Source organism: Bacillus rossius, unplaced genomic scaffold, assembly GCF_032445375.1.
Source record: "Bacillus rossius redtenbacheri isolate Brsri unplaced genomic scaffold, Brsri_v3 Brsri_v3_scf37, whole genome shotgun sequence".
Classification (NCBI taxonomy): domain Eukaryota; kingdom Metazoa; phylum Arthropoda; class Insecta; order Phasmatodea; family Bacillidae; genus Bacillus; species Bacillus rossius.
Window position 1 is genome coordinate 37,057 of NW_026962557.1, and position 10,444 is coordinate 47,500.

A 10,444-nucleotide genomic window follows, 5' to 3' on the forward strand; every position below is an offset into this window, starting at 1 on the left:
GATGCAACTGGTCTTTGCCATTAATATTGATATATGATCTAACTAAATTAAATAGAAAGGATTTTTTTATTTATTTTTTTATATATATAAATATATTTGTAGCAATGTACTAATGACCACAGAAGTAAGCAAAAAAAAAAATATATATATATATATCTCAGCCAGTAAACCATGCGTCTTAAAGACTTTTTTTAATGAAAATATTTCTGCCTTGGTTAAGCTTACATTTACTATCATAGGGATTGAGGGAATTGTAGAACAGCAGCAGAAGCATTTCCTTTCATGATCATGTTCTTGGTCCTGAAAAGGACCGTTTATGTAAGCATGTGCACACCAGACCTGCTCACTTGGAGCTGGTGTATTTGGTGACAGCCTTGGTGCCCTCGCTGACAGCGTGCTTGGCCAGCTCCCCGGGCAGCAGCAGTCTCACGGCCGTCTGTATCTCGCGGCTGGTGATGGTGGAGCGCTTGTTGTAGTGGGCGAGGCGGCTGGCCTCTGCCGCGATGCGCTCGAAAATGTCGTTCACGAAACTGTTCATGATGCTCATGGCCTTAGATGATATGCCAGTGTCCGGATGAACTTGCTTCAACACTTTGTAGATGTAGATTGCGTAGCTTTCCTTCCTCTTGCGCTTCTTTTTCTTGTCGCCCTTCGAGATGTTTTTCTGGGCCTTGCCCGCCTTTTTGGCTGCCTTACCGCTCGTCTTGGGGGGCATCGTAGGTCTGAGCTGTGCCGCTGTCGCTAGATGAGTGAGACGGGAACTGAATTTTTTTCGTGAAAAGTTTTCTTGGCTTCTTGTTGCGCGACCAATCGGAGCGCTCCGCGGCTCGTGATTGGTCGCGCTCCGCGGAGGGACGTGTAACAAAAGTAATTTCCAGCGGCCGGGGCGCCACACACACACTCACACACTCTTTACCGCGCACTGGTACGAGTAGGACGTCCTACTCTTAGCCTAGCCTGGTTCTCTACATAGGGAGCTCAGGTCAGTGGCCAGTGTGAAGGTGACAGGTCGGGTAGGCAGGCTGCGTTAGTGCGGACAGTAACTGCGACGCGCGACACCGCGAACAGGGCTACCACGGTGGTCCCTGCTTTTTTCAAAGCAGGGTGCCAACCCACTGCGATGGGAGGAGAGGAGGAGGAGCGTATGGACTGCGGCACGGCCGTTAAACGCACTCATGAAGGCAGCGAGCCAGGATGCAGCAATGCAAAAAAAGTTTCAGGGGCGCAGGACCCCAACTCTAGCGAAAACGGTAGCGAAAGTGAGGATGACGAGGGCTTCACTGTTCAGAAGCGCCGAGTCCGAAAATCAAATAATGCAGGCGCGAGCAGCAGCGAACAACCTCAAGGGCACGAAGCCCCGCGTTACAAACGAGTGCCGTTTGTAATAAAAAATTCTCAAGTGGTCGGCAATATCGGGCCTGTGTTCGCGCAGCTCGGTATCAAAAACCGATTAACAATTTCTAAGAGGCAAGAGGTCAAGGTCGCTTTTGACTCAAAGGCCGACGAAATAAAAGGCGTCAATTGGCTCAGAGCCAACAACATTCCGCATCACACCTTCTCCCAGCCAAGCGAGCGCGGCGAAAAGGTAGTAATTAAGAACCTCAGTCGCTTCACTCCAGTGGAGGCTCTCAAAACAGAACTTCGTGCCTTAGGTTTCGAGGTCACGTTCGTCAAACAACTAAGTTTCAAGTTCACTGACAGAAATACGGGCCGTGAATCCTACGAACCGTCATCATCGTTTATTGTCACTGTCGCCCCGAGTGCGCGGGACATCTACTCAATTAAGACTTTATACTACACAAGTGGTATTAAAGTAGAAAAATACCGCAACCGGCCGGAAGACATCCCACTGTGTAGGCGATGTGGCGACTTCGGCCACACGACAGGGAACTGCAGTCAGGTCCCTAAGTGCATCCGATGCGCGGGCCCGCATCCTCGCGATCAGTGCACACTCCCCGAGGAGGCGCCTAAAGTGTGCACGAACTGTAATGCGACAGGGCATACCGCGGCCTGGAAGCAGTGCCCGGTATATTTAAACCGCGTCGAGGCTAGAAAGCAGATTTTAGCCGAGCAGGCAGCGCAGAAGGCAGCCCGTGTTGCGCCGCGAGCGCCCGCGCCAGAGGCGACACACGCGAACTTCCCCCCCCCGGCACCTACGCGACGGCCCGCACAGGTGGCCGGGCAGGTAGCTGCGCGCGCTGACGTCACGCATACCGGGGCGCAGGGCAGCCAACCGAGCAGACAGGAAACTCGCGCGACCTTCGCTTCCACTGTCGCTGGGCCCAGTGCACCGCGCCGCACAGCCGAGGAAATCGTTCAGGCGCGTGTAGAAAAGAGCGAGCAGCGAACAGCAGCACAGATAGAAGCAAACGAAACTAGAACCGTGACAGGCCTGGGGGAACTCGCTGAAATTCTCCGCCTCTGCGATTACTGGAACCTGGTTCAGGCCTTGGAGCCATATTACCCTCGCATCCGCGCCGCGCAAAATACAAAACAGCGTCAGACCATTTTGCTGGAGGCCCTCGCGAAAGTGCTTCAGTAAATGGCTGTAGACAGGGGGAAAACACTACAAATCCTTAATTTTAATGCAAATGGCATTCGTGCCAAATCCTACGAATTAGAACAATGTCTTTTCGTATACGGGATAGATGTGGCATTAATTTCGGAGACAAAATTAAGGCCTCACCATCGTTTTAATATCAGTGGTTATACAACCTATAGAACCGACCGCGACACCCTAGGGGGCGGTACAGCCATTCTCATTAAGCACGGCATAAATCATCACCCTATAAAAATAACTGGCTTAGAGCACATTGAGGCCACCAGCATAAATATTCGTAACAAAAATGCGCACGTCTGTATGTCGGCAGTCTATAAACCACCGAACAAGCCTTTATTGATTAGCGATTTAAATAAACTAATAAATCCAATGCAGCACTTTTTCATAGCTGGTGATTTAAATAGTAAAAACGAAGACTGGGGTTGCAGAAATACAAACCCAGCGGGGAGAAATTTAACTGAGCATGCGGCTCGAAATAATTACGAAATTTTTGCTCCAAATTCGCCGACTAGCTACCCAACTAATGGGGGCATGCCGGAAATTTTAGATATAGCCTTTACCAACATTCCGGGAGCACAAGTTACTTCCGAAAAATTAGATGAGTTAGACTCCGATCATTTTCCTGTATTAATACAATTGACTTTTGATGCCCAGTTTTGCGCGGCCATTTTTAACCGAACTTTCGGAGTTACCGACTGGGACAAATTTCGCGATGATTTAGAAACAATTTTTATTGAACCACCGACGATAAACACTCCCGAAGAACTTGACACGCATGTTAAATTGTTTACTGACACGATTACAGACGTGCGCAAAACACACACGAAATTAATGAACAAAAGAGAATTTACAAGAATTAACTATCCAGATGTCGATATTTTAATCATTTTAAAACGTCAGGCGCGAAATAACTATCAGCGAACGCGAACACCGCAAGCCAGGACGGAATACAATCGCCTAAAAGCGCAAGTTACTCGAAAACTTAAACAATTAAAAATAGATAAATTCGGGAATCTAGTAACGGAAGTCGCTACACAGCCTCGGCAAATGTGGCGCCTCACGCGCACATTAAGAGGCAATAATAAATTTATTTCTACTCCCGCAATAATTACGGACACGGGCATAAAATATGACGCGGCCGACAAGGCAAATGCGATCGCGGATATTTTTGAGAAACAATTTTCGCCGAATGAGGATGTAAACGACCCTCAATTTACTCGAACCACTACAGTCGCGGTAAATAATTACCTACAAACAGCCACGCAAATAGAGCCGGAACTTATAACAATTCACGAACTATTAAGAACAATTCAATCGCGACCTCAAAATAAAGCAGGCGGACCTGATGGAATTAATTTCGAATCACTCAAAAAATTACCATTTTCAGCACTCGAATATCTTTTAAATATTTTGAATGCTATTTTTATTTTAAAAACTTATCCTTCCGAGTGGAAACTCGCGAAAGTAATTACGATTCCAAAGCCAGGGAAAAATGCGTCTTTACCGCAAAATAGGCGCCCTATTAGCCTTTTAAATAGCACTAGCAAAATTTTTGAAAAAATTTTATTAAAACGACTTAAAGAGCATTCCGACCAACATAACATTATCCCAGATAATCAATTCGGTTTTCGGAGTGGCCACTCCACATCTCATCCATTAATCAAGCTTGTTGAAGATGCCACTGATGGATTTAACTCGCGAGCGAAGTTCACAGTAGCAACTATGCTAGACGCGGAGAAAGCTTTCGACAAAGTCTGGATTCCTGGCCTAATTAAAAAATTTGTGACTTTTAATTTTCCGGACACATATATTCATCTGGTGGCCCATTATTTATGGCGCCGAAAATTTTTTGTCGCGATAGATGGGGCGAGGTCTTCTACTCGGGAACTCACAGCTGGGGTACCGCAGGGCTCACCCCTCTCTCCCTTCTTTTATAATGTGTATACAGCCGATATACCGCGCGAACATGCTCATGTGCAGCTTTATGCGGACGACACTGCGGTAGTTTACCAATCTTCCAATTTAAATTTTGCACTAACTATTGTCCAAAGGCAGCTCACGTCACTCGAACAATGGTACACTCGCTGGCGCATAAAAATTAATGGCGCCAAATCTACTACCATAGTTTTAACAAAAAAACGTACAGTTCCTGATCGCGAACTCAAAATATTTAATCAAGCAATTCCATTTGAAAAATCGGTGCGATATTTAGGCCTAACTCTCGACCCGAGTCTCACCTGGAAACATCAGGTTACTAAAGTTACAAGGATTGCTCTCGGAACTCTAAGATCTTTATACCCAATGTTTAAGGCCCCTCAATTCCCTAGAAGGAAGAAACTTCAATTATATTTACAAATAGTTCGCCCTCAACTCCTCTATGCTTGCGAGATTTATGGCTATGCGGCCAAGTCGCACATAAAGAAGCTCCAAGTCACACAAAATAGATTCCTGCGAGTAATCGCCGATTGCGACTGGTATACTAGTAATTTAGCAGTACATCAGCTCCTTAAAGTAGAATATGTTTCGGACTTCATAAAACGCCAAAATAGGTCTTTTTATGGCCAACTCCCGGCTCATCCTAATTTATTTATTAATAATATCCCCGATTACGACCCAGCTGTCCAGCGACAATTTAAAAAACCGCGACTTGCCTAAGCCAGGTTAAACTAGACTCCACACATCCCGTATACGAGGGGCAAATTAACAAAACTACTAGACTTTACTGGCCCGATGTGCCTATCTACGTCCTGTGGTGCAAATATTCAGCATTGGACTAGCCAATGACTGACATGCCCAGGACACCCCTTTTTGGCCCAGCGGGGCCCTAATTAAATTGCGTCAAAGAAATTTTTGGCCCAGCGGGGCTCTAATTATATTGCGTCAAAGGAACTTTTGGCCCAGCGGGGCTCTAATTATTCTGCGTTAAAGAAATTTTTTGGCCCATCGGGGCTCTAATAAATTGCGTCACAACTACTTTTAATTCCTTATAATTACCAAATCTTTCCTTCCCCTCCTTCCCCCCACCTCCTCCACTATCCCTTGATAGTTGTTTTCCCCGAGTCTCTTTTAAAAATTAAATCTACAGCCTTCATCGCAGTGTTACTAATAATATGCGTTCTTTCACTCACCGGACTATACCTACACGATGATATGCCTGCTTGGTCAGCCGGGTATGTGCGGCCTTGGAGCTATACACTACACTCACCACAACGAAATTAATTAGGCCATTTTTGCGCACACTCCACACGCCTCTAAATACAGACATCACGACACTTCCATGCATCAGTTAGCCAACTAACTGAGGGGAAAGGGTGACCTCCCCCCGCCTGACATCTACACTATTAAAAATAGAGCCAAGCAACATGCGACAGCTATTTTACTTCCTTCAGGCCCGTGAGCCACCTTTAATTTTAAAATCGCACACTTCGCGCCCCGCCGTTGTTTCCAATGATTTGAACAAAGTGACGGGGTCGCACTATTTATATTGGTGACCACATAGCGAGTAATGGGAACGTGAGAGTTCCTGGTATCGCTGTCACACGCTCCCGGCCGGGCATATGAGGAGAAACAAGGGCAAAAACGGCGAAACACTTCCCAGCGACGACAACAGCGACGATTACATACCATCGTACCAGCCACAGCAAGATTCAAAGGCTACAATCAGCTCTGTACCTACAAGTACTCCAATCAGAGTGGAAAGGAATAAACGAGCAGTGCATCTCTCGGACAGTGAGCTGAGAACCCCAAACAGTGAAGTCAGGGACAATTTTAAATCCCCACACTTGGTTTACGCATTCAAGGCAACTGAAACAGCCCCGGGAGACCTAACGGTGCCAACGAAGGGAGCTGCCTCAAACACAACACCCGTGGAAACCCAGTCGGGGTCAGACCCCCACGGCCTAGCCGCATCAAGGTCAGCGACTGGGCCAAGCGGACAACATCATTCAGGGCGAGTCTGTACAGACGTACAGCAGTCTGTGGCAGGCCCCTTTCCTGATGTCACACCCTCCGGGGGAATAGCCCTCCCGCACTCTGAGGGTCTCAGGAAGGGTGCAGGACATGACAAGGAACCATCTAGGGTAAACCCCTTAACTCCTGAAGTGATAATAATCAATAATCCAGGCATGGAACCAGAGGTGATTGAGCCACCACGGCCAAGGAAACCCCCTCCCATTATTGTTACATCTCTTGACATGTTCAAGCGATATGCCAAAAAAATAGCGATGCTACATAAAGATATGCAATTAATATATATCAGGGAGGGTGGAAAGATACTTTGTCCAACAATGGAAATCCATAACAGCTGCAGAGACATACTAAAAGATGTCCCTCATTACTCCTTTCGACAGCAAAAAACAAACTCGTTCACTGCAGTGTTGAGAGGTTTTCACCCGACTGTAGCAGCTGACGAAGTCAAAGAGCTGCTTATGGAACATGATTTCAATGTTACAACTGTAACACAATTTTCCAATGCGACAACAAGGGTCAAATACCCTATCTATAAAGTGGAAATTCCCCTCAATCAGAAGGAAAAACTCAACAACATAACCTCACTCCAAGGTGTCAGAGTTAACATTGAGCCCTTTCGCAGGCAAATGAAGTTGTTGCAATGCTACAAATGCCAGCAATATGGACACCACAGTCAAGAATGCTGTCAAAGGGAAGTATGTGTTAGATGTGCAGGAAACCATCACACCAAGGATTGTAAAGCTAATAAAATGGAATTTAAGTGTGCAAACTGTGAGGGAAACCACGCGGCAAATGACTCTTCCTGCCCCATACGCAAGGAAAAACAGACTGCACTCCTCAACAAAGTGCAAGGACGACAACACAATTTTCCACAGGCAAACATGGACAGGCAACCTAGGGCTCCAGATATTTCTATGAAGAATTTCCCCACACTTAACCTAAATTGGGCGGAAAAGAACAGACAACTCCAGACCACAGAAGGAAAGGGAGGTGAAAATACCAACAAGGACATGTACCCCAACCAGGATAGATCCATCACAGAAAAAATAGATCCTGGCAAACAAGGTAACATCACAGAATATAGAAATGCAGAGGAATTAAATAACAACAATACAGCAAGTCAAGAGAACGACATAGAAGTTTTAGGAAAGGGATCAAAATTTATAGCACAAGTCAAGGAAGCAGTAGGATTCATGGCATCCGAGGAATTCCAGCAAGCCATACAAGATATACTGCAAATCAAGAGGCAAGCAGAAAAATGTCAGACCTCTAAGGAAAGGAAACAAGCCATCTTGGAAGGGCTACTTACATTAATCGTTCAACCAGAATACCCACAGGCAGGAACAAGAAAAACAATGGCAAAACAAGAACAAAACCTGACAGATGGAAACTGTAATAACAAACAAAACAAGTTATTGACTGCTCACAAGAACACAGATGACAAGACACTAACATCAAAAATGGCCAAAGTTCACTCGGACATAGAATCATACACCGACACCTCTAGTGAGGAGGAGCATGAGCATAAAACTAGACCACAAAGTTCAAGACAAAAGACCTACAAGCACACCACAAAGAAAAACCAGCATGACAGAGCCTAATCGTAATGCACAAAACATTCTAAAAATTCTAATTTGGAATGCCGATGGCATAAGGAATAAAGAGTACGAACTCACTCACTTCCTAATTAAAGAAGAAATAGACATTGCACTAATATCAGAAACCAAACTTAAACCAAATTGGAGATTTTCGATACCAGATTACATCATATACAGAACGGACAGACAACAGGCATTAGGAGGAGGTACTGCAATCCTAATCAAGAAGAGTATAGCACACATGCCAATAGGTCACAAAAATGAAACTACCAACATAATTCTTCCATCAAATGCAGGTGACATCATTATCTCTGCGATCTACAGCACTCCAAAAAACAAAGAACTTTTAGAAACAATTGATCATATTATAGCACAGGCACCCTTATGTATAATTGGGGGAGATTTCAACTCCAAATCACCGGCTTGGGGAAATAGACAGTATAATAATAATGGCAGAAAACTGGAGCAATTAGCAGAAAGTTACGACTTAACAATCAGAGCCCCAACAGAACCAACATTCTACCATAGAAACTCAAATTTTCTTCCAGACATTCTGGATATCATAGTCACCAACACACAAATGGTCACTTCAATGGAGGTGGTTCAAGAACTCTCTTCTGATCATATGCCGGTAATTGCCACAGTGTCGATACCAACCAAAAACAGTAAATTACACAGAAAAATTATCAGTACAGACTGGACTAAATTTAAGGCCGACATACAAGCATACCCTGAAGTTCACCTTCTCCCACCTGAAGACATAGACACAGAAGTAAAATTAATAACAGATACAATACAACAACACATCAAAAATGCCACCACTGTTACACAAGTTGCTCCCAAGAAATTCCAAAATGACCCTGAGCTGGACGAGCTAATCAAACGAAGAAACAATGTCAGGAAAAACTTTCAAGCACAACGGGATGCACTAACAGCGCAAATACTTCAGGAATTAAATCAGGAAATAAAAGCTAAGGTCATGACCAAAAAACTTAAATCATGGGACACAGCTATCCAACAAGCTGTAAAAGATAGAAATAACATTTGGAAGCTGAACTGCAGACTTGCAGGTAAAAAGATTAAAACCTACACCCCCATAATACATGGAGAACGGGGCATTGTTTACTCAGCTCAAGATAAGGCCGACTCAATTGCAGACGCTTTGGAAAAACAATTTGAGCCAAACTACCCACTCATTGATGAGGACCAGTTAAGAGCCTCAAAACGTCTCATCCAGGCAGAGAAAAACAAAAAGGGAGATGAAACTGTACAAGACATAACATTAAAGGAACTAAATCAAGTAATTAAAGCACTCCCAAAAAACAAAGCACCAGGACCGGACAAGATAACTAATGAAGCCATAAAAAATCTTCCTCTAAATGCAAGATTACACCTTCTATCCATATATAATAACATATTACAAAATTCAATTTTCCCACAGGCATGGAAAATGGCAAAAATTATTACATTGCCAAAACCCGGGAAAGATGCTAAATTCCCTCAAAATCGAAGGCCTATCAGTCTCTTAAACACCATGGCTAAAATTTTCGAGAAAATTATTTGCAAAAGGATGCAAAAAATTGTAAACAAGGAAAAGCTTCTCCCCAATCAACAAATAGGTTTTAGGCCAAAACATTCCACTATTCATGCAGCCTCCAGAGTGGCAAAATTTATGCTAACTAGCTTAAATCGACGACGTTCAACCGCTTCAGTATTTATGGATATAGAGAAAGCCTTTGACAAGGTACATCATGTGTTCCTTGTCCACAAAATCATTGAAGCGGGATTTCATCCTTCCTACTGGAAATTAATAGAAAATTATTTAAAGCACAGGAAATTTCAAGTCGCACTGGATGGTAAAACTTCTTCAACCAGAGACATTCATGCAGGGGTTCCACAAGGAGGAGCACTCTCACCTTTACTTTATGCCATATATACCAGGGACATTCCATCAGGCACCAACATGAAGTATACACTCTATGCAGATGACACAGTTATTTATACTACAGATAAAAAACCTTTTTATGCAAATGCTACCCTCCAAATCCACATAAATGAAATGCAGCAATATTGGGACAGATGGGCAATTAAAGTTAACCCAACAAAAAGTGCTTTTCTCTTGTGCACGAGGAAAAGAAAATTTGTTAATGCGCCAGTCAAGCTCTATGGGGAGGTAATTCCACAATCAAATGAAGTAAAATATTTAGGCCTCTTTTTCGATTCCAAACTAACATGGAGAGTTCACCTAAGGAAGGCAGCACAAGCTGCCATGGGAAAATTCCTAAAAATGTACCCGCTGTTAAAGTCAGCACACCTT